Raw genomic sequence first — 21568 nt, forward strand, 5'->3', positions numbered from 1 at the left:
TAAACGTTAAAAAAAAATTAAAAAAAAAAAAAAAAAGAAATACAATGTCTGAAATGAAATACACACCGAATAGGATCAACAGCAGATTGGACACTGCCAAAGAAAAAGGAAACTTGAAGATAAAGTGTGTCCAACACAGTTCGACAGTTTTCTAAGAAGTTAAACAGGGGCAAACCATAAGAGACTCTTTAAGTACAGAGGGATGCTGGGTGGAGGGATGGGCTGAATGGGTGATGGGCATTAAGGAGGGCACTTGTAGGGGTGAGCACTGGGCGTTATATGTAAGCAATAAATCACCAAATTCTACTCCTGAAACCATTATTACACTATATGTTAACTAACTTGGATTTAAATAAAATAAAAAAATAAGTTAAACATATACATACCCCGTGATCCGACTCTATTCTTAAATAGAAAAGATGAAAGCAGATTTCTATAGAAAGAGAGGTATGTGAATACAAAGCTGTTCATAACAGATTTATAATACTTAAGAACTGGAAACAACCTAAATCTTCATCAGTAGGTGAAGAGATCAATAAATTGTGACATATTTATAAAGTGAAATAGTACTCAGCAATAAAAGGAATGAACTCTTGATACATAACATATGAATCAAAACAATCTAACAATGTGTACCTTAAAATAATTATTCTGAGTTGAGGAAACCAGACTCCTTTCCCCAAGAGTACATAGTACCTGATTCCATTAATACAAATTGTTGGGGGCGCCTGGGTGGCGCAGTCGGTTAAGCGTCCGACTTCAGCCAGGTCACGATCTCGCGGTCTGTGAGTTCGAGCCCCGCGTCAGGCTCTGGGCTGATGGCTCAGAGCCTGGAGCCTGTTTCCGATTCTGTGTCTCCCTCTCTCTCTGCCCCTCCCCCGTTCATGCTCTGTCTCTCTCTGTCGCAAAAATAAATAAACGTTGAAAAAAAAAATACAAATTGTTGGAAAAGCAAAACTCAGTATGACTTCATCTTAACTTGATTACATCTGCAAAGACCCAATTTCCAAGTAAATTCACATTCACAGGTACCAGGGATTAGGATTTCAACCTATCACTCTGGGGGATAGAATTCAACCCACAACACCATCTGAACAAGTGGAAAAGCATTTTAAGAAAATGTTTAGGTGCACCTGGTTGACTTAGTCGGTTAAGCGTCCGACTTTGGCTCAGGTCATGATCTCACGGTTCATGAGTTCGAGCCCTGGTCGGGCTCTCTGTTGTCAGCACAGAGCCTGCTTAAGATCTTCTGTCCCCCTCTCTCTGTCCCTCCCCCCACTCGCTTTTTGTCTCAAAAACAAATTTAAAAAAAAACATTTAAAAAAATTTTTAACATAATTCCATTAATCCAAGGAAGACGAGGCATAGACACCTGATGCTAAATCATTAAGATTTATTTTCAATAGCAATCGTGTCTATGTAATCATGACCTAAATAGAATCAACACATTCCAAAATGCAATGACAAATGCAATCTTGTTATCAAGAGCAGTGTCATGGCAAGCAAAGGAAATACAAACAATTGTCCAATTTCAGTCGCTTTGTTTATGGTTTCCATGATGGTTTAGCACCATCTACTTGCAGTGCCTGAGTGCCAAGAAAACAAGACTGTTCGTTCATTCCTTTCATTCAGATGTAGTTGAACTTCAGACATTTACTATCTCACTCACTCCTTCAGAGGCTCACACTTTCTCACCTGCAAGCACCAAGCAGCACAGTGCATGTTAATCTAAACATGAAAACAGAAGCCACTTCAAATCTACAACGGATGGAATTTAACAGTGAATGGTCCACACAAATGACAGAGGAAATGAGAAGTAAACACAGTGGTGAATGAACCTGCAGATGAGCAAAACCAGGAACCAACCCTTAGCCTAGGACAATCAAGAGAAAGCAACCCTTAGCCTAGGACAATCAAGAGAAAGGAGAAGAATTCTCAGAGGTCAAGATCAGCTGGCAAAAGCTGAAACTACAGCCAGAGTTAGATCTCAGGAAGAGACAGAACCTCTGCCAAAATAGTGTCTGAGGCACAGAAAGATGGAGGAAAATATCCTAATATTTTGCTTCTCCCCACCTGCCAGTCTTTGATCTCTCATACCAGTATCTCCCATTGGCCAAAACCAGTAAAAAGCCAGCCTTCAGAGGGCAACGGAGTGCAGCCTGCAGGGGTAGAGCAAGAAGTCTGAGAGAGGGGCACCTGGCTGGTTCTCACAGTAGAGCATAGGACTCTTGATCTCAGGGTCATGAGTTCAAGCCCCCTGGGTGTGTCAGAAGCCGATGGGAAATAATGTCAGGCCCTATACATCTTCCTCCTAAAGTGTTGGTTGCTATGCCGAAGGAAAACAATTCATATTCGTGGAACCTCCAAAACAAATACACCTAAGTAGCTAATGAATTCATTACACGTTAAGTAACTAGAAATAGCAGCGTAATATGCTATTATGTAAAAGTCCTTTATGAATTGTTACAAGCATTCAGGACTTTATTTTGCTTTTAGTGGAACTTGGGGGAAATGGATTTGGATTTGGGGATGGAATAATAACTCATTTTTCCCATTTAAAGTAATCGATCCTGGGAGGTCTGGGGGGCTCAGGTGGTTAAACGTCCAACTCTTGGTTTCAGTTCAGGTCATGTTCTCACATGGTGAGAGAGTGGGTGAGTTCAAGCCCTGCATCAGGCTCTGCACTGGCACCACAGAGTCTGCTTGGGATTCTTTCTCTCCCTCTTCCTCTGCACCTACCCTGCTCATGCTCGCTTGCTCTCTCTCTCCCTCAAAATAAATAAACATTTAAAAAATGTCTTAAAAGTTAAAGCAATGAATCATGGGGTGCCTGGGTGGCTCAGCTGGTTAAGAGTCCTACTCTTGATTTCAGCTCAGGTCATGATCTCATGGTTCAGTTCCTAGGATCGAGCCCCACGTCAGTGCAGAGTCTGCTTGGGATTCTCGCTCTCCCTCTATCTCTCTGCCCCTCTCCCACTCACACGAGTTGCTCTGACTCTCTCTCAACATAAATAAGATAAAACGTAAAAAAAAAAAAAAAATCGATCCTTTAAATTTTTCGACCCGCATGTTTTCAGGAACAAATTCAAGTCAGAAATAGGAGATGCAAAGGACATGAAGCCTCAGTCTGGGAGCAGGTTTCTCCTTATGGGAGCTAGAGAGCCCTCCTCCCAACCCTCAATTTGTATTTTAATTCTTCCAAGACTTTAGAACGACCTATAGGCTAGATATTTTTCACTTGGGTATATGGGAAGCCTTGTTTTTAGGACTAGTTATTTGTAAAGCATTACTACTGTTATGTCCGATACATTCAGAACACCAATAGGCATATTAGGCTACCATCCTATTATGAGTAACAATTACTACCTTGGGACCCAGAACTATTCGAATCTAAAAAAAAAAAAACAGGTTGCAAAGCTTTTGCCGTGACCTTCTTATGAATTCTTGCACTCACACCAAATTTTACTTGGCATTGAAGAGTGCTAAAATGTAGTAGTAATTTTTGTTGCCCATAACTCAAAAGGATGAGCATTAAGAAAAATAACTAGGGGGGCGCCTGGGTGGCGCAGTTGGTTAAGCGTCCAACTTCAGCCAGGTCACGATCTCGCGGTCCGCGAGTTCGAGCCCCGCGTCGGGCTCTGGGCTGACGGCTCAGAGCCTGGAGCCTGTTTCAGATTCTGTGTCTCCCTCTCTCTCTGCCCCTCCCCCGTTCATGCTCTGTCTCTCTCTGTCCCAAAAATAAATAAAAACGTGGAAAAAAAAAATTTAAAAAAAAAAAAAAAGAAAAATAACTAGGGGTGCCTGGGTGGCTCGCTACATTGAGCGTCAGACTTCAGCTCAGGTCACGATGTCATGGGTTGTGAGTTCAAGGCTTGCATCGGGCTTGCTGCTCTCAGTGCAAAGTCTGCTTCGGATACTCTGTCCCCTCTCTCTCTCTCTCTCTGCTCTTCCCCTCATTCTCTCAAATATAAATAAACATTAACAAAAAAACTTTTTAAAGAAAAAAAAACATCCTGTTCCAGCAGGATGTTCATCCTATCAGTCGTGTCCTTTATGATGCTGTATCAATAGGAACAAAGATGAGGTAAAGAAAAGGGCATAAAATGTTCTATTTGTGCAACCAAGCTAATAGGTTCATCATTCTTCATTAGGAGAACACTGATTACCTAGTGTCAGACTCACCAGTGATTCAGACATGGCATTCCAATCACAGCATGGACACAGTATTCTATGATCTCGCAGAAGTGAAAACAAGGGCTCGGTGTTGGTGGTCTACTCCTCTCTACCAGCATAATTAATATCAAAGGCACCAAAGAAAACAGGAAGAGGGGTTTGCCCTCTGGCGGTCTCAAAGAAGTCACAAAAACAGATCCGGAAAGCCCTAGTTCAAAGCATAATCTCAGAACACCTGAAGGTAACACGTGGCTCCTTGCAAGGAAGCTGCTGGTTCACAGAGGGAGAGTCTCCCCCTGACAAAGGTTAATACCATCCTCTAGGGCTCATTTAGTGGCCTTTTCCTAGGCAGGCTCAGGTGGCCCACTTAATATTAACTACACAGGGGCACCCGGGTGGCTCAGTCGGTTAAGCGTCCGGTCATGATCCTGCGGTCCATGAACTCAAGCCCCACGTCAGGTTCTGTGCTGACAGCTCAGAACCCAGAGCCTGCTTCCAATTCTGTGTCTTCCTCTCTCTGTGTCCCTCCCCGACGCATGCTCTGTCTCTGAAAAATGAATAAGCCCTAAAAAAAAAATTTAAAAACCAATTTTTTTTCAAAAAGTGTATCAAAGAATTTGACCTAGCCAAAGATGGCCTACTGATTTTTTTTTTTTTTTAAATAATGGCTTTAAGGGGCGCCTGGGTGGCTCGGTCGGTTAAGAGTCCGACTTCGGCTCAGGTTGTGATCTCGTGGTCCATGAGTTCAAGCCCCACGTCGGCCTGTCTGTCAGCACAGAGCCTGCTTCAGATCTTCGGTCTCCCTCACTCTCTGCCCCTCCCCCACTGGCACGTGCTCTCTTTCTCTCCCTCTCACAAAACTAAACATTTAAAAAAATAATAATGGCTTTGAGATTTAATTCACAAATTAAATAATTAACCTCAGTATACAATTCGGTGTTTTATTAGTAGAGTCACAAGGTTGTATAACCATCACTAACTTCCAAACATTTCATCATCCCCAAAAGAAATCCCATACCCGTTACAGTTACCCCCATTCTTTCTTTTCCCCTAGCCCCTGGCAACTGCTAATCTACTTTGTCTTCATGGATTTGTCTCTACCGGTGGAAACACACAATGCGTGGCCTTTTGTGACTGGCTTCTTTCACTTAGCATGTTTTCAAGTTTTGTCCTTTTAACTGGCAAATAATATTCCACCATACAGATATGCCAAGTTGTGTTTGTCCATTCAACAGTTGATGTCCACTTTTTGGCTGTTATGAAAACTACTGCTATGAACATTTATGCACAGGTTTCTGTGTAGACATATACTTTACCTTTTCTTGGATATACACCTAGGAGTGGAATTGGTGGGTCATGTGATAATTCTATACTGAACATCTTAAGGAACTGACAAACTGTTTTCCACGGCAGTGACACAATTTTACATTCTTAGCAACAGTTATGAGGGTCCAGTTCTCTACATCCTTGTTAATACTTGTTACGGTCTTTTATTTTTCAGCCATTCTAGTGGGAGTTAAGTGGTATTTCACGGTGGTTTTGATTTCCTTTTCTCAAATGGCTAATGTGCAAATTAGCCATTGTATATATTCTTGGGAGAAAAGACTATTCAAATACTTTGCCCATTTCTTAATTGGGTTATTTCTCTATTGCTGAGTTGTAAAATAGCCTATTGATCTTCGTGTGAATGCTTTAATACAATTGGAATTTAACTCAAAAAACCCTGGAGAATAAGTGTTTTTACGTTGCAATATGAATTAGGAAAGCTCTAATTCCTTTTGAAATAATTTGTGAGGGGCATCTGGGTAGCTCTGTCAGTTAAGCATTCGACTTCGGCTCAGGTCATGAACTCACGGTTCCTGGGTTCGAGCCCCATGTCAGGCTCTGCACTGAGAACTTGCACCTGCTTGGGATTCTTTCCCTTCCTCTCTCCCTACCCCTCCCCCACTCAAGCTCCCACTCTCTCTCAAAAAAAAAATAATAATAATTGAAAATAGATTTAAAAAAATGAAACAGTTTTGTGGCGCCTGGGTGGCCCAGTCATTTAAGCGCCCAACTTCGGCCAAGCTCCCACTCTCTCTCAAAAAAAAATAATAATAATTGAAAATAGATTTAAAAAAATGAAACAGTTTTGTGGCGCCTGGGTGGCCCAGTCATTTAAGCACCCAACTTCGGCTATCTTCATGATCTTGAGGTTTGTGGGTTCGAGCCCCACCATCGGGCTCTGTACTGACAGCTCGGAGGCTGGAGCCTGCTTTGGATTCTGTGTCTCCCTCTCTCTGCCCCTCCCCTGCTCATACTCTAGGTCTCTCTCTCTCTCTCTCAAAATTAAACATTAAAAAAAATCTTTGCTAAATGAAACAATTTGTGAAATCGAGATTTTTCAACCCTGGAATGCATTAAAACAAGAAAATTAGAACTGACTGGCTGTGCAGTAGGACATGCATATTATCTTATCCAAAGACCAGTCCAACTGAATGCCAGGATTCAAGCTAAGCAGCTTCACATTGGTGTCTTTATTTTTTTTTATTTTTTTTTAACGTTTATTTTTGAGACAGAGAGAGACAGAGCGTGAACAGGGGAGGGTCAGAGAGAAGGGGAGACACAGAATCCAAAGCAGGCTCCAGGCTCCAAGCTGTCAGCACAGAGCCCGACGTGGGGCTCGAACCCACAAACTGTGAGATCATGACCTGAGTCGAAGTCAGACACTTAACCGACTGAGCCACCCAGGCACCCCCACACTGGTGTCTTTAAATTGTAACTTGCCTGGACTTCAATGTACGGTCTTATTATTTAATGCACTGAGGTACATATTTTTCTATCACAAACTTGTTTTAAAATTGGTACCTTTCAAATTCTTTTCTTTGAAGGCCCATGTGTTTCATCTGGACCTTTATTTACATTATTCTGAACTGCCCACAGATTTCAGGCTGTCAAACTGGTCCATGGGAAAAAGAAACCAAGCCCCATGCAGCAACAGAACAGAGGAACTTCCAAAGGGCAGCAGGGATCAGTGCAGCATTTTTTTAAGTGTTATACTGAAATATAGCTGGTGACAATGAGTTTCAGACTTCCTACCTCAATCTAATGTTGCACACTGGAATGGCCAATATTGCCAATTTGAGTAGGAGCAAAGGAAAACATGAAGCTTTTCTACATGAAAAGCCATTCACCATTAAAGATGCAAATACATGTTTCAGATAAATAGCTTGTTTGGATTTTGTTTAATGTTTATTTATTTATTTTGAGAGAAACAGCATGAGCAGGGGAGGGACAGAGAAAGACGGAGAGAGAGAATCCCAAGCAGCTCAACTCTGTCAGCACAGAGCCCCACACAGGGGCTCAACAAGCCCTGAGATCTCAAGAACCACGAGATCATGACCTGTGACAAATTAAAGAGTCGGCCTTCAACTGACTAAGCCACCCAGCACCACAGCTTGTTTGTGATCATTCCAAGCCAATGTGAAAGGCAGATTCTGATACCGGCCCCAAATGGCAATTTAGGACTCTACAGAGCTACATCTGATTTTTCAGAAAAATCTCTCAGGTTTTGTTTAGTATCATCACCACTGTGAGTAGCAGAGGTGATGCTAGTTTGTACATCCTCACTGCCGTCTTAAGGGTGTAAGGAAGAAAAGTTTTGCCAAACAAGTCAGATAGTTAGAAATAGAAGCCAAAGTCCCGGTGATCTGAAGGCATCTAACTGTATGTTCCTGCCCCAGTAAAAACAAAAACAAAAACAAAACCTTATGCAGCAAAGCAGGACTATCCTGGGGTCATTTACTCTGTGCCTGAGGCAGCTGGGGGTTACAGGCCAATTCCTTAGGGAAGCCCCAGAATCTGGACTCTCCAGGATGCACATAGACACTTCACTACACTGAAGAGAAACCTCCACACTTCCACTGACGAGGCCCCCATCCCGTGGTCTCAGAAACAAGGAGAACCAGTCAAAAAAGGATGAAAATGCATACATCAGAAAAAACAGATAATCAGGGACACCTGGGTGGCTTAGTCAGTTAAGCATCCGACTCTGGATTTAGGCTCAGGTCATGATCCCAGGGTTGCGGGTTCAAGCCCCACATGAGGCTCTGGGCTCCGTGCTGACCGCGTGGAGCCTGCATAGGATTCTCACTCTGCCTCTCTCTGAGCTTCCACCCTCTCTCTCTCTCTCTCTCTCTCTCTCTCTCTCAAAATAAATAAATAAACTTAAAAAAAAAAAAAGCACTGGGAATCTGTAAAGCGGAGGCTACCCTCCCTGGCCCTACCAAGCAAATGACCAAATAGGTGGTACGATGAATGCATCAGGAGGTCTTTCAGATAGCAGTTGATTCCAACAAGAAGTCTAACAGACCTGGGGCGCCTGGGTGGCTCAGTCGGTTGAGCATCTGACTTCAGCTCAGGTCATGATCTCACGATTCATGGGTTCAAGCACCACGTTGAGCTCTGTGCTAACAGCTCAGAGCCTGGAGTCTGCTTTGGATCCTATGTCTCCCTCTCTCTCTCTGCCCTCCCCCTACTCCTGCTCTGTCTGTCTGTCTCTCTCTCTTCCTCTCCAAAATAAATAAAAACATTTAAAAAAAATTTTTTTTAAACAGGATTCTAACAGACCCGTGGGAGATCTAGCCAAATAAGGAATAAAACTAGATGACTCCTGTTTGAAAAGGAACAGATTTGTTCTAGAGATAGACATTAGAGTTCTGTCAATCAAGTGCAGAATTCAAAAGGTAGCCAACCAATGGCCCATGAAGCCCAAGGTCTGGTACATGTCCAAGTTCATTATACTGACCAGGTCATTTCCTAGGCTCAGGATCTGAGCTTGAGGCCCAAACTGCTTACCCCCCACCTCCAGGATGGCTCCAAGCCTACAGGCTTCCCCTGGTCGGGGAGCAAGTCTGAGTTGAAGGAAGGCTGCAGCTTTTGAAACCACACTTTCCTCTCCTGTTACAGGTCCCGTTCATCGATCAATTGGATCAGACCAAACCAACCTCTTCAATTCTACCACTCCCATGAAGACAGTACAGTTTGAAAACTCTGTCGTCCCTGAAAAGACTAGACTGCAGAGAAGCCATCAGGTCAGAAATACCAGCCCTGGGGCGCCTGGGTGGCTCAGTCAGTTAAGCGTCCGACTCTTGATTTCAGTTCGGGTCACGATGTCAGCGGTTCTCGAGTTTGAGCCTCGTGTCGTCGACTCTGGGCTGACAGTGCACAGCCTGCTTGGGATTCTCCCTCTCTCTCTGCCCCTCCCCCGCTCACACTTTTTCTGTCTTTCTCAAAATAAATAAATAATTTTTTTTCATTAAAAAAGAATACCAGCCCTATAACCTCCAGTAATAATAACTTCTCTGATGTTGCAGGGCCTGCATTGATTGCTACCACCCCAGACTCATTCTCATCGAGCCCACCACTTGACCTGCTGTTCTATACTGTCATAACTGAATACGGAAATGCAGAATTTGAAATTCATGGGAAACTGAACAGCAACATTCTACAAGTCCCAGCTTACTAAGAAGGGAGGACATGGGACAGACCTACAGCTCTGTCATGAAATCTGGTACTCCATAGAGAAGCCACGGGAGTTTTCATCACAAGACGTGTGCTCCATGCACATACATGCATGAGCAATGACACTGGCCTAATTATTAAGCTCAGGAAGAGGTGCACAGAGGCAAAGGGAACAGTGACCAAGCCCAATGGGCTGACCAACCTCTAAATAAGCAGATTTGAGGGGTGTCTGGCTGACTCAGCTGGTTAAGCAGCCAACTCTTGACTTCAGCTCAGGCCATGATCTCATGGTTTGTGACATTGAGCCCTGAGTCAAGCTCTCAAGCCCGGAGTCAAGCCCTGAGTCAAGCCCCCATTCATGTTCTTACTCTCAAAATAAATAAGTAAAGACTTATAAATAAATAAATAAATAAATAAATAAATAAATAAAATACTAAAATAAGGGGCGCCTGGGTGGCTCAGTCGGTTAAGCGTCCGACTTCAGCTCAGGTCATGAACTCGCGGTTTATGAGTTCAAGCCCCACATCGGGCTCTGTGCTGACAGCTTGGAGCCTGCTTAGGATTCTGTGTCTCCCTCTCTCTCTGCCCCTCCCCTGTTCATGCTCTGTCTTTCTCTGTCTCTCAAAAATAAATAAATGTTAAAAAAAAATTTTTTTTAAATAATAAAATAAAAGAGTAGATTTGAGAATGGTTGCAGGTCAGCTAAATTCCCTTTCCACACATTTCCTGATTATCCCCACTGAATAGGAGATGGCCCCCCACAGCCAGCTGCATTCACACTAGCACCCAGGGGAGCACACCCCCCAGGTGAGCTGTTACAGTGCGGTGCCCCAGGCTCAGAAAGCTTTTGTTCCTGTGGCTAGGAAGCACCCTGGCCCAGCACTAGACACTGATGAGTAGGATCCTACATGGTCTCTCCCACCCCCATGCTCATTTCATCCCTCTGAGCAATGGGGCCCAGTAACTGTCTCCAGTCCAACAGGATGGACTACCAAGACTTGGCCCAACAGGCCGGCAGAAAATGCTGGACTGATGGATGGCCCCTGCTAAGGATGGGGCGATATCTCACAAGACCACCCCTGTAAAACAGAGTTTTGATTTACTTTAGTGACTTTACTGAGCCTTTGGAAATAGGGTTCTTCAAGATATTAACCTACTGGCATTACCCCAAGATCCTGCCATTATTTTCTGAGCTGTGCCACCAAGACCTATCTATGTGTCTTACAGCACCCTCCTCCTCATATTCACGTTTTAAATGATCTGTCTCTACAAATATTTCAAACACAGAAACAAGGGAGTTGCCTCTATGTTTTATATACCTGCACGACTGGCCTAGTTTCCACAAGTTTCCTAGTTTCCTAGCCCATAACCAGAGGAGACTCCCCTTTGGAATCCAGACAGACTGAGTTTGTTGACACGAACACCAGGGATGGTTCCAGGGCACGGCTAAAGGAGGGTGAAACCTCTGCCACATCAAGATCAGAGTGTTGCCCATCCTTCATTTGTTCTGGATCCTTCCCATCTGAAGGTTACAGGTCTTTACTGAACTACACTTCTGGGATACCTATGGCCTTGCCAGACTTCAGGAAGGGCTTTTGGCTACTACTACAGCTGGAGAGAACAATCTGGCTTGGATAATGAATGGGTGCCCACCCAAAGCCAGGAAAAAAATGCAAGGCTATAGCTGGAATTAACACAATTTACCTGGGCAGTAGTCTCCATAGGATCTTGCTTCAGGTAGCGGCAATAGCTCCAAGAGGCTCGTATTCATCTTTTCCTTCTGACACACCTGGAATAGAGACTCCTGGTTATGATACTTGGCATAACAAGGAAACTTTGCGAAACTCTGTGACACCTCGATCCGGCTTAGAACAAAGGATGGGAACATAAAGCTCTGACCCTCGTTCATACGCCGAACATCTCTGGATCTTGTATGAATTTTCTCGTGGCTATTGGGACACTACTCTACTGGACATCTTCAAAGACATGGCATATTTCACACTTAACACAGGTACCGCATGGACTCCAGCCACCACCAAACCTTGCTTAGCAAAACTTTACAACTTGTGGACTAAACCACTGTATTTCAAGTCCAAGCCATATTTTTACTTTACTTAATTTGGGGGGGGGGGCGCAGAGAGAGGGAGGGAGGCAGAGGATCCAAAGCAGGCTCCCCACTGATATCAGAGAGCCTGACACAGGGCTCGAACTCAGGAACCATGAGATGGTGATTTGAGCCAAAGCCAGACGCTTAACCGACTGGGCCACCCAGGTACCCCTTGTCCAAAAACCACATTTTGAGGATAAGCTCAAGGCTCTTCAAAAGTCTGTACCTAGGTCTCCTCCCCCATCACTCCCAGGCATCTAAGGCACATTAATGGGGTTTGAAGAATACCCATGCCATTGTTTCCCCCAAGCGTGAATGTTGTGCCAATTCCACTTTAGGGACTAATTACTTACCCCCAACACAGTTCCACACCAATTACAGCTTCTATCCCTCTGGCGTCTCCACTGAATGTTCATCGGATAGATAGTACCTGGGGGACATGACTCCTCCCCGAATACCCTAGAAGTGCCCACCTGTCATTTGGTCTCCTCACATCAACAGGCTCTGTTGCTCCAGATGTCCTGGCTTTTGGGACTAGCTACCCGTATGAAACAAGTGGATTACCTTCCATCTTAACCAGCCACTTGCCTTTAAGATTTCGTACATCCAAGTTTCACACAGCATGAAGCCTGCTAGTCTAAGCATCCCTCTGCTTCCAACACCATCTGGCCCCTCTAGAACCACTCTGGCCTACCAGCCACCCTCATCCCCATAAGCAACCAGGTTTTCCACACCCTCACTGTTACCCTACCCCACAGGCCTCTTCTTTCCTAGGGGTCCCCCACTGGTTCTAAGCCCCAAGGACTATCACAACATGGCTACAGCTGAACTCGGCCCTTGTCCTGAGACAAAACTGCTGATAGTTTAAGGTTACCTCTAGGTGCCTGAAAGAGTGGCCTTATGTGAGGCCCAGAGAGTCTCAAATGGAAACTGCAGCCACACAGAAAGCCCTCATGTGTTAAAGAGTCGCCATGCAGCTGGGCAGACCTTTGCAAAAACAAAGCTGGACTCAGAGCCCCAGGGGCCTCAGGAAACCAAATAGGAAATCCTGCAAAATACCAGGGTCCAACAAAGCTTAGCCATGCACAAAGAATGAAACAACTTACCTTTCATGGACTTTTAAACTGAGAAGGAAAAAAACATGCACAAGGTAACACAGTAAATTAAAAGCAAAGTCAAAAGTCCTTGCAGGACAAGGGGACCTGGGTGGCTCAGTCGGTTGAGGGTCCGACTCCGGCTCAGGTCATGATCTCACAGTTCTTGAGTTCAAGCCCCATATCGGGCTCTGTGCTGGCAGGCAGCTCAGAGCCTGCAGCCTGCTTCAGATTCTGTGTCTTCCGCTCTCTCTGCCCCTCCCTCCCCAAAATAAATAAACATTAAAAAAAATTTTTTTGGGGGCGCCTGGGTGGCGCAGTCGGTTAAGCGTCCGACTTCAGCCAGGTCACGATCTCGCGGTCCGTGAGTTCGAGCCCCGCGTCAGGCTCTGGGCTGATGGCTCAGAGCCTGGAGCCTGTTTCCGATTCTGTGTCTCCCTCTCCCTCTGCCCCTCCCCCGTTCATGCTCTGTCTCTCTCTGTCCCAAAAATAAATAAACGTTGAAAAAAAAAAATTTAAAAAAAAAAAAATTTTTTTTGGTTAAAAGTCCTTGCAGGACAAGACAAGCCACTAACACCTGAAAGGATAGGACTTAAGTCAATGACTTTAGACTCGATTTTTCTCCACAGCTGGTTGCTTCGGTAGTTTATAACAGCATATGGGAGTTTAAGAGAAAAAGTCACTTGTGGATGAAAAGTGGCAGAGTGTTTTAGACTTATTGAAGAAAAAGAAAAGTAGTGAAGTTTCCTGACGTTTCCCAGACTTCCGGACCCAAGATGAGAAATAAGGCAGAACAGGAAAAGAAAACGAAATGGACTGCAAGCCGTGAACTTGATGTTTTTAACACTGACAGGCACAGGGCACAACTGGTATGTGGCCATGGAAAGAGTGGTCAAAAATCAGGCCAGGCTGTTTTTCAAAAGTGCTCTATGTCACAAGTGAAGCTGTCCTTCCAAAGACCAACTCATCGGACCACTGAATGTTCTCATCAGGGTGTAGCAAACACTGAACAGTTGGGTGAAGAATGCCATTTTCTAAGAGAAGCCTGTATCTAGAGGCCAACATAATGTATTTGACTTCTTCCTTATTCTCAACTGGAAAATTGAGCTGGTTGTGAATTTAGCAATGGTCGGGAGCACACCAGGGGAAGAGCTTCTTTCAAATAAGCAGTTTGAGGTACATCTTGGCCGCAGGAAACTTACAAAACAATCGGCCAACATCGGACGGACTTCAGAGTCTCTCCTTCAAGGAAGAGTCTTGCACTGGTGTTTTCTGAGTGAACAATTTTTTTTCCAAGAAAACCAACCAACCCACTGGCCATTTTAAGGACCAAAGTCAGGCCACCCCAAAATGCACCACATTGACAGGTTTTGGTTTTTTTTTTACATACTATTTTATTATTTATTTATTTAGAAGTCGGGGAGGGGCAAAGAGTGAGGAAGAGAGAGAATTGCAAGCAGGAATTTGACCCGGGGCTCCATCTCATGAACCATGAAATCATGACCTGAGCAGAAATCTAAGAGTCAGATGCTTAACCGACTGAGCCACCCAGGCGCCTCCAACATGTTATTTTATTTTATTCTTTTCTTTATGTTTATTTATTTTTTGAGAGAGCGAGAGCGTGCACGCACTCACACAAGCAGGGGAGGGGCAGAGAGGAGAAACAGAATCCCAAGAAGGCTCCACTGTCAGCACAGAGCCCAACATGGGGCTCAATCCCACAAACTGTGAGATCATGACCTGAGCTGAGATCAAAAGTCAAGCGCCTAACTGACTGAGCCACCCAAGGCACCCCAACATATTATTTTAAAAAAATTATTTTAATGTTTGTTTATTTTTGAGAGAGAGAGAGAGAGAGAGAGAGAACTCAAGAAAGGCAGGGTCGGAGAGAGAGGGAGACACAGAATCCAAAGCAGGATCCAGGTTCTGAGCCGTCAGCAAAGAGCCCCATGTGGGGCTTGAGCCCATGAACTGTGAGATCATGACCTGAGCCAAAGTCAGATAGTCAACCGACTGAGGCACCCAGGTGACCCTATTTTGAATAAAAGTTACTTAAGAAGCAGCCAATGCAAAAAGAACACTCTGACCCTGCTCCCCTTTGTCTCTAGAAAGCAAGAAATATGTCTCCCATATGAAAGGTGCCCTCCCTGTATCAAGAGGTAAAGAGACATCCTTACCATCAAAGATGGTAAATTTAAAGCCAAGATGGCTGTGTAAACGACCCCTGTTACTTTTTACTAATTTACTATCCCAGCCAAAATTCTGTTTAGAGTTCCTTACTACTGGAAACTCTCCTATTCACCTTAAAAATAAAACTGCCAGTCATTTTACCAGCAAACATGGGTTTATTTGAGAAGAGCAGAGAATTGCAATCCAGGACAAGCAAGCCAAGGGAAAACCAGAAGCAAGTCCGACGAACAAAGAAAAAGAATGCTCTTTTATAGAGGAAAAGGGGAAGTTTAGGTTTTGAAGGCTGTAATAAAAATAAACAAAAGGCCCATCTGAGTAAACTGGGAGTTGAAAGTATAGTGGCTTTTCATTGGCTCAGTTCTCACTATCATTGGCTGGGCTGTTAGGGGGGCCGGCTGGGATACAAGGGAGTCTGTCTTCCTCTTTCTGTCTGGTCTGCAATTGACCATGAGTAGTAGAGGGTGGAGAGTTCCTCCTGCTGGCCTCCCCACTTCATTCTAAGTGACCTTTCCTTTTAGGGATTTTTCACACTCCCAAAGTTTTTTTTTTGGCCTATCAGTGCCCCCCAACCAAGATTTATTGTCTCTTTGCCTAAAAAGTGTAAAATCTTTGTATGGAAACTAATTTGACAATAAATTTCATATAATAAAATAAAATAAAATAATTTTAAAAAACAAAAATAAAACTAAAAATAAAAAGTGTAAAATCTGTCTTGGCCATTTCATTTCAATTAAAACTTTGGGATTTTTTTTCTCCTGTTAAATAGTCTCGTGTCAATTTAATTTTTTTTAAGTTTATTTATTTATTTGTGGGGGGGGGCAAAGGGAGAGGGAGGGAGAGAATCCCAAGCAGGCTCCGCACTGTCAGTGCAGAGTCCGACACGGGGCTCGAACCCACGAATAGTGACATCATGACCGGAGCCAAAGTCGCACACTTAACCAACTGAGCCACGCAGGTACCCCCAATTCTAAAACCAGCTGGAAGACCTTGAAGGCTAGAAGGAAAAATTTTCCTTCCCCTATCTTAGTTCAATCAGCTTCAAGCCACCAGGGACAAACCTGTGGTCTAACAGTCAGGCTTGTCGACCCATTGCAATTAGTGAGAAGAAACAACAGAGGAATGATGGGGCATCATCTCTCAGTAAAGGAAAAGGTAGTTACGAGTTTGGGGAGAGTGGAGTTTAGATAAATGATGGGATGAACAGAGACAAAGTTTCTTAGTGAGTAAAAAAGAACTAGTCATTCAAAGGACTTGTGGCTATATTTCACCAAATGCCTTTTCAGTGCATGTTATAATCATATGGGGCGTTTATCACTTTAATTTATAACTTAAATGGATTAGGCTAATAGTTTAACTGATCTTCGGCCACACTGGCCCCTTAGTCATACTGGGTTCTCTTCTGATATATTGCTGGAGTCTATTTGCAATTAAGTGATATTGTTCTATAGCTTTATTTCTCCCTCCATCCTCTCTCCCTCTCTACCTTCTTTCCTTCCTTCTTTTTGTATTATGACTTTCATTTTCATATTAATGTTAACATCATAAAATAAACTGAAGAAATTTCTATCTTTGCTTTAAAAAAAAAAAAAGGTTCTTGGGGCACATGGGTGGCTCAGTTGGTTAAGCATCCGACTCTTGACTGCCACTCAGGTCATGATCTCAAGGTTCCTGAGAACCAGCTGACAGCATGGAGACTGCTTGGGATTCTCTCTCTCTCCGTCTCTGCCTCTCTCTCTGCCCATCCCCTGCTCGAACTCGCACTCTCTCTTGCTCTCAAAATAAATAAATAAACATTTAACAACAACAACAACAAAATTCAGGGTGCCTGGGTGGCTCAGTCGGTAAAGCATCTGACTCTTGATCTCGGGTCAGGTCATGATCTCACGATTTGTGGGATCGAGCACCGCGACCCGCTGCACACTGACAAAGACTGCTTGGGATTCTCTCTCTCCTTCTCTCTCTGACCCTCCCTCTCTTTCTCTCAAGTAAATAAATAAGCATTTAAAAAAAAAGGTTCTTATGATATTTTACAACTGCAAGAACCTGGAGAAAAATACTGTTTCCCAATCATATGCAGCTGTCTTTATCTCTATCTGTTATCCCAAGTTGCTGGATGACAAGTCAGATTTTTCCTTTCTCAATCTAAGATAATTTTTACTTTATCACATCCAAGCACGGCCTTTCTGCTGCCCATAATTTGCCTGCCAAATGTTCCATGAAAATGTCTTTGTCTAACTCTGACTGGGCCTAAAAGGTTCTAAGAGTACTAAGAGCAGGAAAAAGTGAGGTCATTAGAGCTTTGCAAATGAAGAAGCCCAAGATCAAATGCTTTCTCTTGAGTCCTAACCATATTACAAAGGCAAACTTGTATTATGAAAAAAAAAAGGTACATTAGGAGAGACTTATCAAGGCGACTGATTGAGCAAGAGGCTAGTAAAGGAAGGGTCAATCAGACCAGAAAAGAACTCGATTTTCTAGTTATTCTACAGCAGCAAAACTTTCACTAGAAACAGTTGAAATAATAGAATTAACCCCTGCTGGCATTGGAGAAAGTCTTTTATTATTGCCTGTCTTAACGATTTGATTACACAAAGAAAGCCCCAAGTTATTAGATTAGTTTGGGACAACTGATTTCAGAGCCAAAGACAAATTACATCTGAACGTCACTGACATTTGAACATTATTGGAAATCTGAGGCCATTTCTACCGTCAGAGATGAGCAAGCACACGAGGACTCCTGGACCATGGGGAGGGTGGGGAGTAGTTAAGACCAAGAACTTGCTTGGCTAGGCAAAATAAACAAATCTGCTGTCTCATCCCAACTCGGTCGCGCACTCGATCTACGTCCTTGGGCAACTCCCCCTCCAAACCTTCAGTTTGGTCATGGTTGTGAAGTACAGATCCCACGTCAAGGTGCCTAAAGACAAAATGAGAACACCTGGGTGGCTCAGTCAGTTAAGCATCCGACTCTTGGTTTCAGCTCAGGTCAGGACTTCAAGGTCATGAGATCAAGCCCTGCATCGGGCATGGAGCCTGCTCTGGATTCTCTCTCTCTTGCCGCCCCTCTCCCCTGCCTGCGTGTTCTCTCTCAAAAAAAAAAATTAAAAAGTGAAAATAAGGGGCGCCTGGGTGGCGCAGTCGGTTAAGCGTCCGACTTCAGCCAGGTCACGATCTCGCGGTCCGGGAGTTCGAGCCCCGAATCGGGCTCTGGGCTGATGGCTCAGAGCCTGGAGCCTGTTTCCGATCCTGTGTCTCCCTCTCTCTCTGCCCCTCCCCCGTTCATGCTCTGTCTCTCTCTGTCCCAAAAATAAATAAACGTTGAAAAAAAAAAAGTGAAAATAAAAAAGATGCCTGAAGAGGAAATGAGAACAAAAGTGGAAACGCTCTGTGAGGAATACAACACCACACAATGTAAAGTTATTATTGGCGACGGACCATGACCTGGATCCTTTTAATGCAAGTCTTAATGCCAAGAAGAAAGCCAAGGAACACCAATTTCAAGATAAATCCTACTGGGACTGGGATAATCCGCATATAATATAAATCAGCTCTAGCACTGAAAGTTAATTGTACTCAGAAGAGAAACGACTTGTGAGGGAACCAAAAAGAGAAACAATAATGGAAAAAGTGTCTCGAATCCCTGACCTATGGTTGTCCCATGCGGTGAGCACCTCTAAAAACCAAGTTTCCTCAGATCCAATTTTAAAGTCTGGTTTCTTATCTGGCCCAAGTTAAGTATCAGGCCTGAGCTTTCCAGTTGGAAACCGAATGGAAGGGGAGCCTCGCTGGTTCAGTCAGAGAAGCAAAGGACTCTTGATCTCGGGGTCCTGAGTCTGAGGCCCACGTTAGGGGTAGTATTACTTAAAAGTAAATTTTGGGGTGCCTGAGTGGCTCAGTCAGTTAAACATCCAACTCTTGATTTCAGCTCGAGTCACCATCCCAGGGTCATGGGATCGAGCCCTGCACTGGGCTCAGTGCTGAGTGTAGAGCCTGCTTGAGATTCTCTCTCTCCCTCTGCCCCTCTCCCCTGCTCATGTTCTTTCTCTCTAAAATAAAAAATAAACAGAAAAAAAACTTTAAAAAAAAATAAGTAAAACTGAATGGCAGACACCAGATTTAGATGTAGAAATTTAATCTCATTTAAGAATAAGATAGAGGGGGCCGCCTGGGTGGCTCAGTTGGTTAAGCATCTGACTTCAGCTCAGGTCATGATCTCAGGGTTCGTGGGTTCGAGTCCCATGTCGGACTCTGAGCTGACAGCTCAGAGCTTGATGCCTGCTCTGGATTGTGTCTTCCTCTCTCTCTCTGCCCCTCTCCTACTCGTGCTCTGTCTCTCTCTCTCTCTTTCTCAAAAATAAACATTAAAACAAAATTTAAAAAAAAAAGTAAGAGCAGGAAAAAACTCAAAAGTGCCTGGATTCACTGTTGTCCTTGTTAAATCCCTGTTCTACTAGAACTTACTTCCACTTATTTGCTCCAATTCCCATGCATTAACTACACTTTGAAATGCTCATGTTTCATCTTCATCTAGGATTAAGTAAAATTGACCCTGTGCTCTAATTCATGATTAACCACCTTCTTACCCAACTGGACCCCTAGTTCCCAAAGACCAGGCGCTGATAGAAGAAAAAAACAAACGGAAGAAAGTTAACCAGAGAAAAAGAGCCAGCGTACCTAAACGAAACCAACACAAGGAAAAAGTCCCTACTTTGACAACATTCAGAAAACTTTCAATGATGCTTGGCTACACTCTTTAAAAAAAATTTTTTTTTTAATGTTTGTTTTTGAGAGAGAGACAGACAGAGCACGAGCAGGGGAAGGGCAGAGAAAGAAGAAGACACAGAATCCGAAGCAGGCTCCAGGCTCCGAGCTGGCAGCACAGAGCCCAACGTGGGGCTCAAACCCAAGAACCATGAGATCATAACCTGAGCCGAAGTCAGACGCTCAACCAACTGAACCACGCAGGCGCCCCAAAGCTAACATTCTCTGCTACCCTTCCTCAATATATTCTGTAGCTTTTCTTAATATTTAAAGGAGTTTTAAAACCTCTTAGTTAAGTTTTATTTACTGGCAAACTCCATCACTAAGCTGTCCAGGGACTCAGTGAAAGCTTTTGTACTGAAAAGGTAAATATCAACAGTTCTCAGTCTATCAAAACCTTTATTCTTTATCCATCACATACAGATGGAAGGAAGATCATATAAAGATATGATGAATGGGAAGAAAACACAGGGCAAGCCAGTGTTTTGTACCATTCACCACAAGATGCAAGAGGCACTAGGAAAATAAGGAGGGATGGAGTTTACGGACTTGTATGGGAGAGAGGGCAAAATCGGTTAAACACAGACATCAAAATAATTCTAAGTGGAAGCGCCTGGCTGGCTCAGTTGGTTGAGCATGTCACTCTTGATTTGGGCTCAGGTCACGATCCCAGGGTCGTGGGATCAATCCCCGGATCAGACTCAGTGTTGAGCATGGAGCCTGCTTGGGATTCTCTCTGCCCTCCCCTGCTTCCCTGCTTGATCCCTTGTACCCCGGTGTCTTTTCTTTCTCTCCCTCTCTCTCTCTCTCTCTCTCTCTCACTCAAATAAAAAATAAAGAAATAATTAAAAATATTTTTTTAAAGAATAAATAATGAATCAGATTTACCTGAGTTCACTGAAACCACTATTTCTGGTTACCATAAAAATGGTATTCAGATAACAATGATGAAGAACTCATGAATATTCTAACAAAAGTAAATCAATCTGTTTCTAAAAGATAAGTTGAATGACATGGGGAGGAGAAAGGCGAGTAGCAGTTTCTAAAGGACAGAATTATGCACTCCCATGATTCTCCTGTCTGGACTGATTTGTTTTGTGTTAGCAAGGATGTATGCGAAGGATACACAGACACAGACAGCACACAGTAATTTGGTTACTCGATAACTATTTCTGATCCAATCAGAGTTTGTAAAACTCCAAAGTGTTACTGATATGATTAAAAGATGAGAATAAATTCAAGGGGTGCCTGGCTGGCTCAGTCGGAAGAGCATGCGACTCTTGATCTCAGGGCCATAAGTTGGAACCCCACATCGGGTGTACAGATTACTGAAAAAAATAAATAAATAAACTTAAAAAAAATTCTGGGGTACCTGAGTGGCTCAGTCGGTTAAGCGACTGACTTCGGCTCAGGTCATGATCTCACCGTTTGTGGATTCAAACCCCACGTGGGGTTCTGTGCTGAGAGCTCAGAGCCTGGAGCCTGCTTCTGATTCTGTGTCTCCCTCTCACTCTGCCCCTCTCCCGCTTACACTCTGTCTCTCTCTCATTCTCTCAAAAATAAAAAAAAAAAAAACATTAAAAAAAAAAAAAAGCGACCGACTTCAGCTCAGGTCATGATTCTATGGTGCATGGGTTCAAGCCCTGCATCAGGCTCTCTGCTCTCAGCACAGAGCCTGCTTTGGATCCTTGTGTCTCCCTCTCTCTCTGACCCTCCCTCTCACTCTCTCTCTCAAAAATAA

At 43.7% G+C, this 21568-nt stretch overlaps 1 long non-coding RNA gene across 1 annotated transcript in view; it reads right to left on the minus strand.

The window, feature by feature from the left end:
- Window positions 1-21568, minus strand: part of LOC121026084 (uncharacterized) — a 120516-nt gene that overhangs the window by 84025 nt on the left and 14923 nt on the right. Inside the window, exon 2 of the long non-coding RNA XR_005788257.1 lies at window positions 11380-11464. This is a non-coding gene — a long non-coding RNA (uncharacterized LOC121026084). The remainder of the gene's footprint in view (window positions 1-11379; window positions 11465-21568) is intronic.

Source organism: Herpailurus yagouaroundi, unplaced genomic scaffold, assembly GCF_014898765.1.
Source record: "Herpailurus yagouaroundi ecotype Mexico unplaced genomic scaffold, PumYag 67793, whole genome shotgun sequence".
NCBI lineage: Eukaryota > Metazoa > Chordata > Mammalia > Carnivora > Felidae > Herpailurus > Herpailurus yagouaroundi.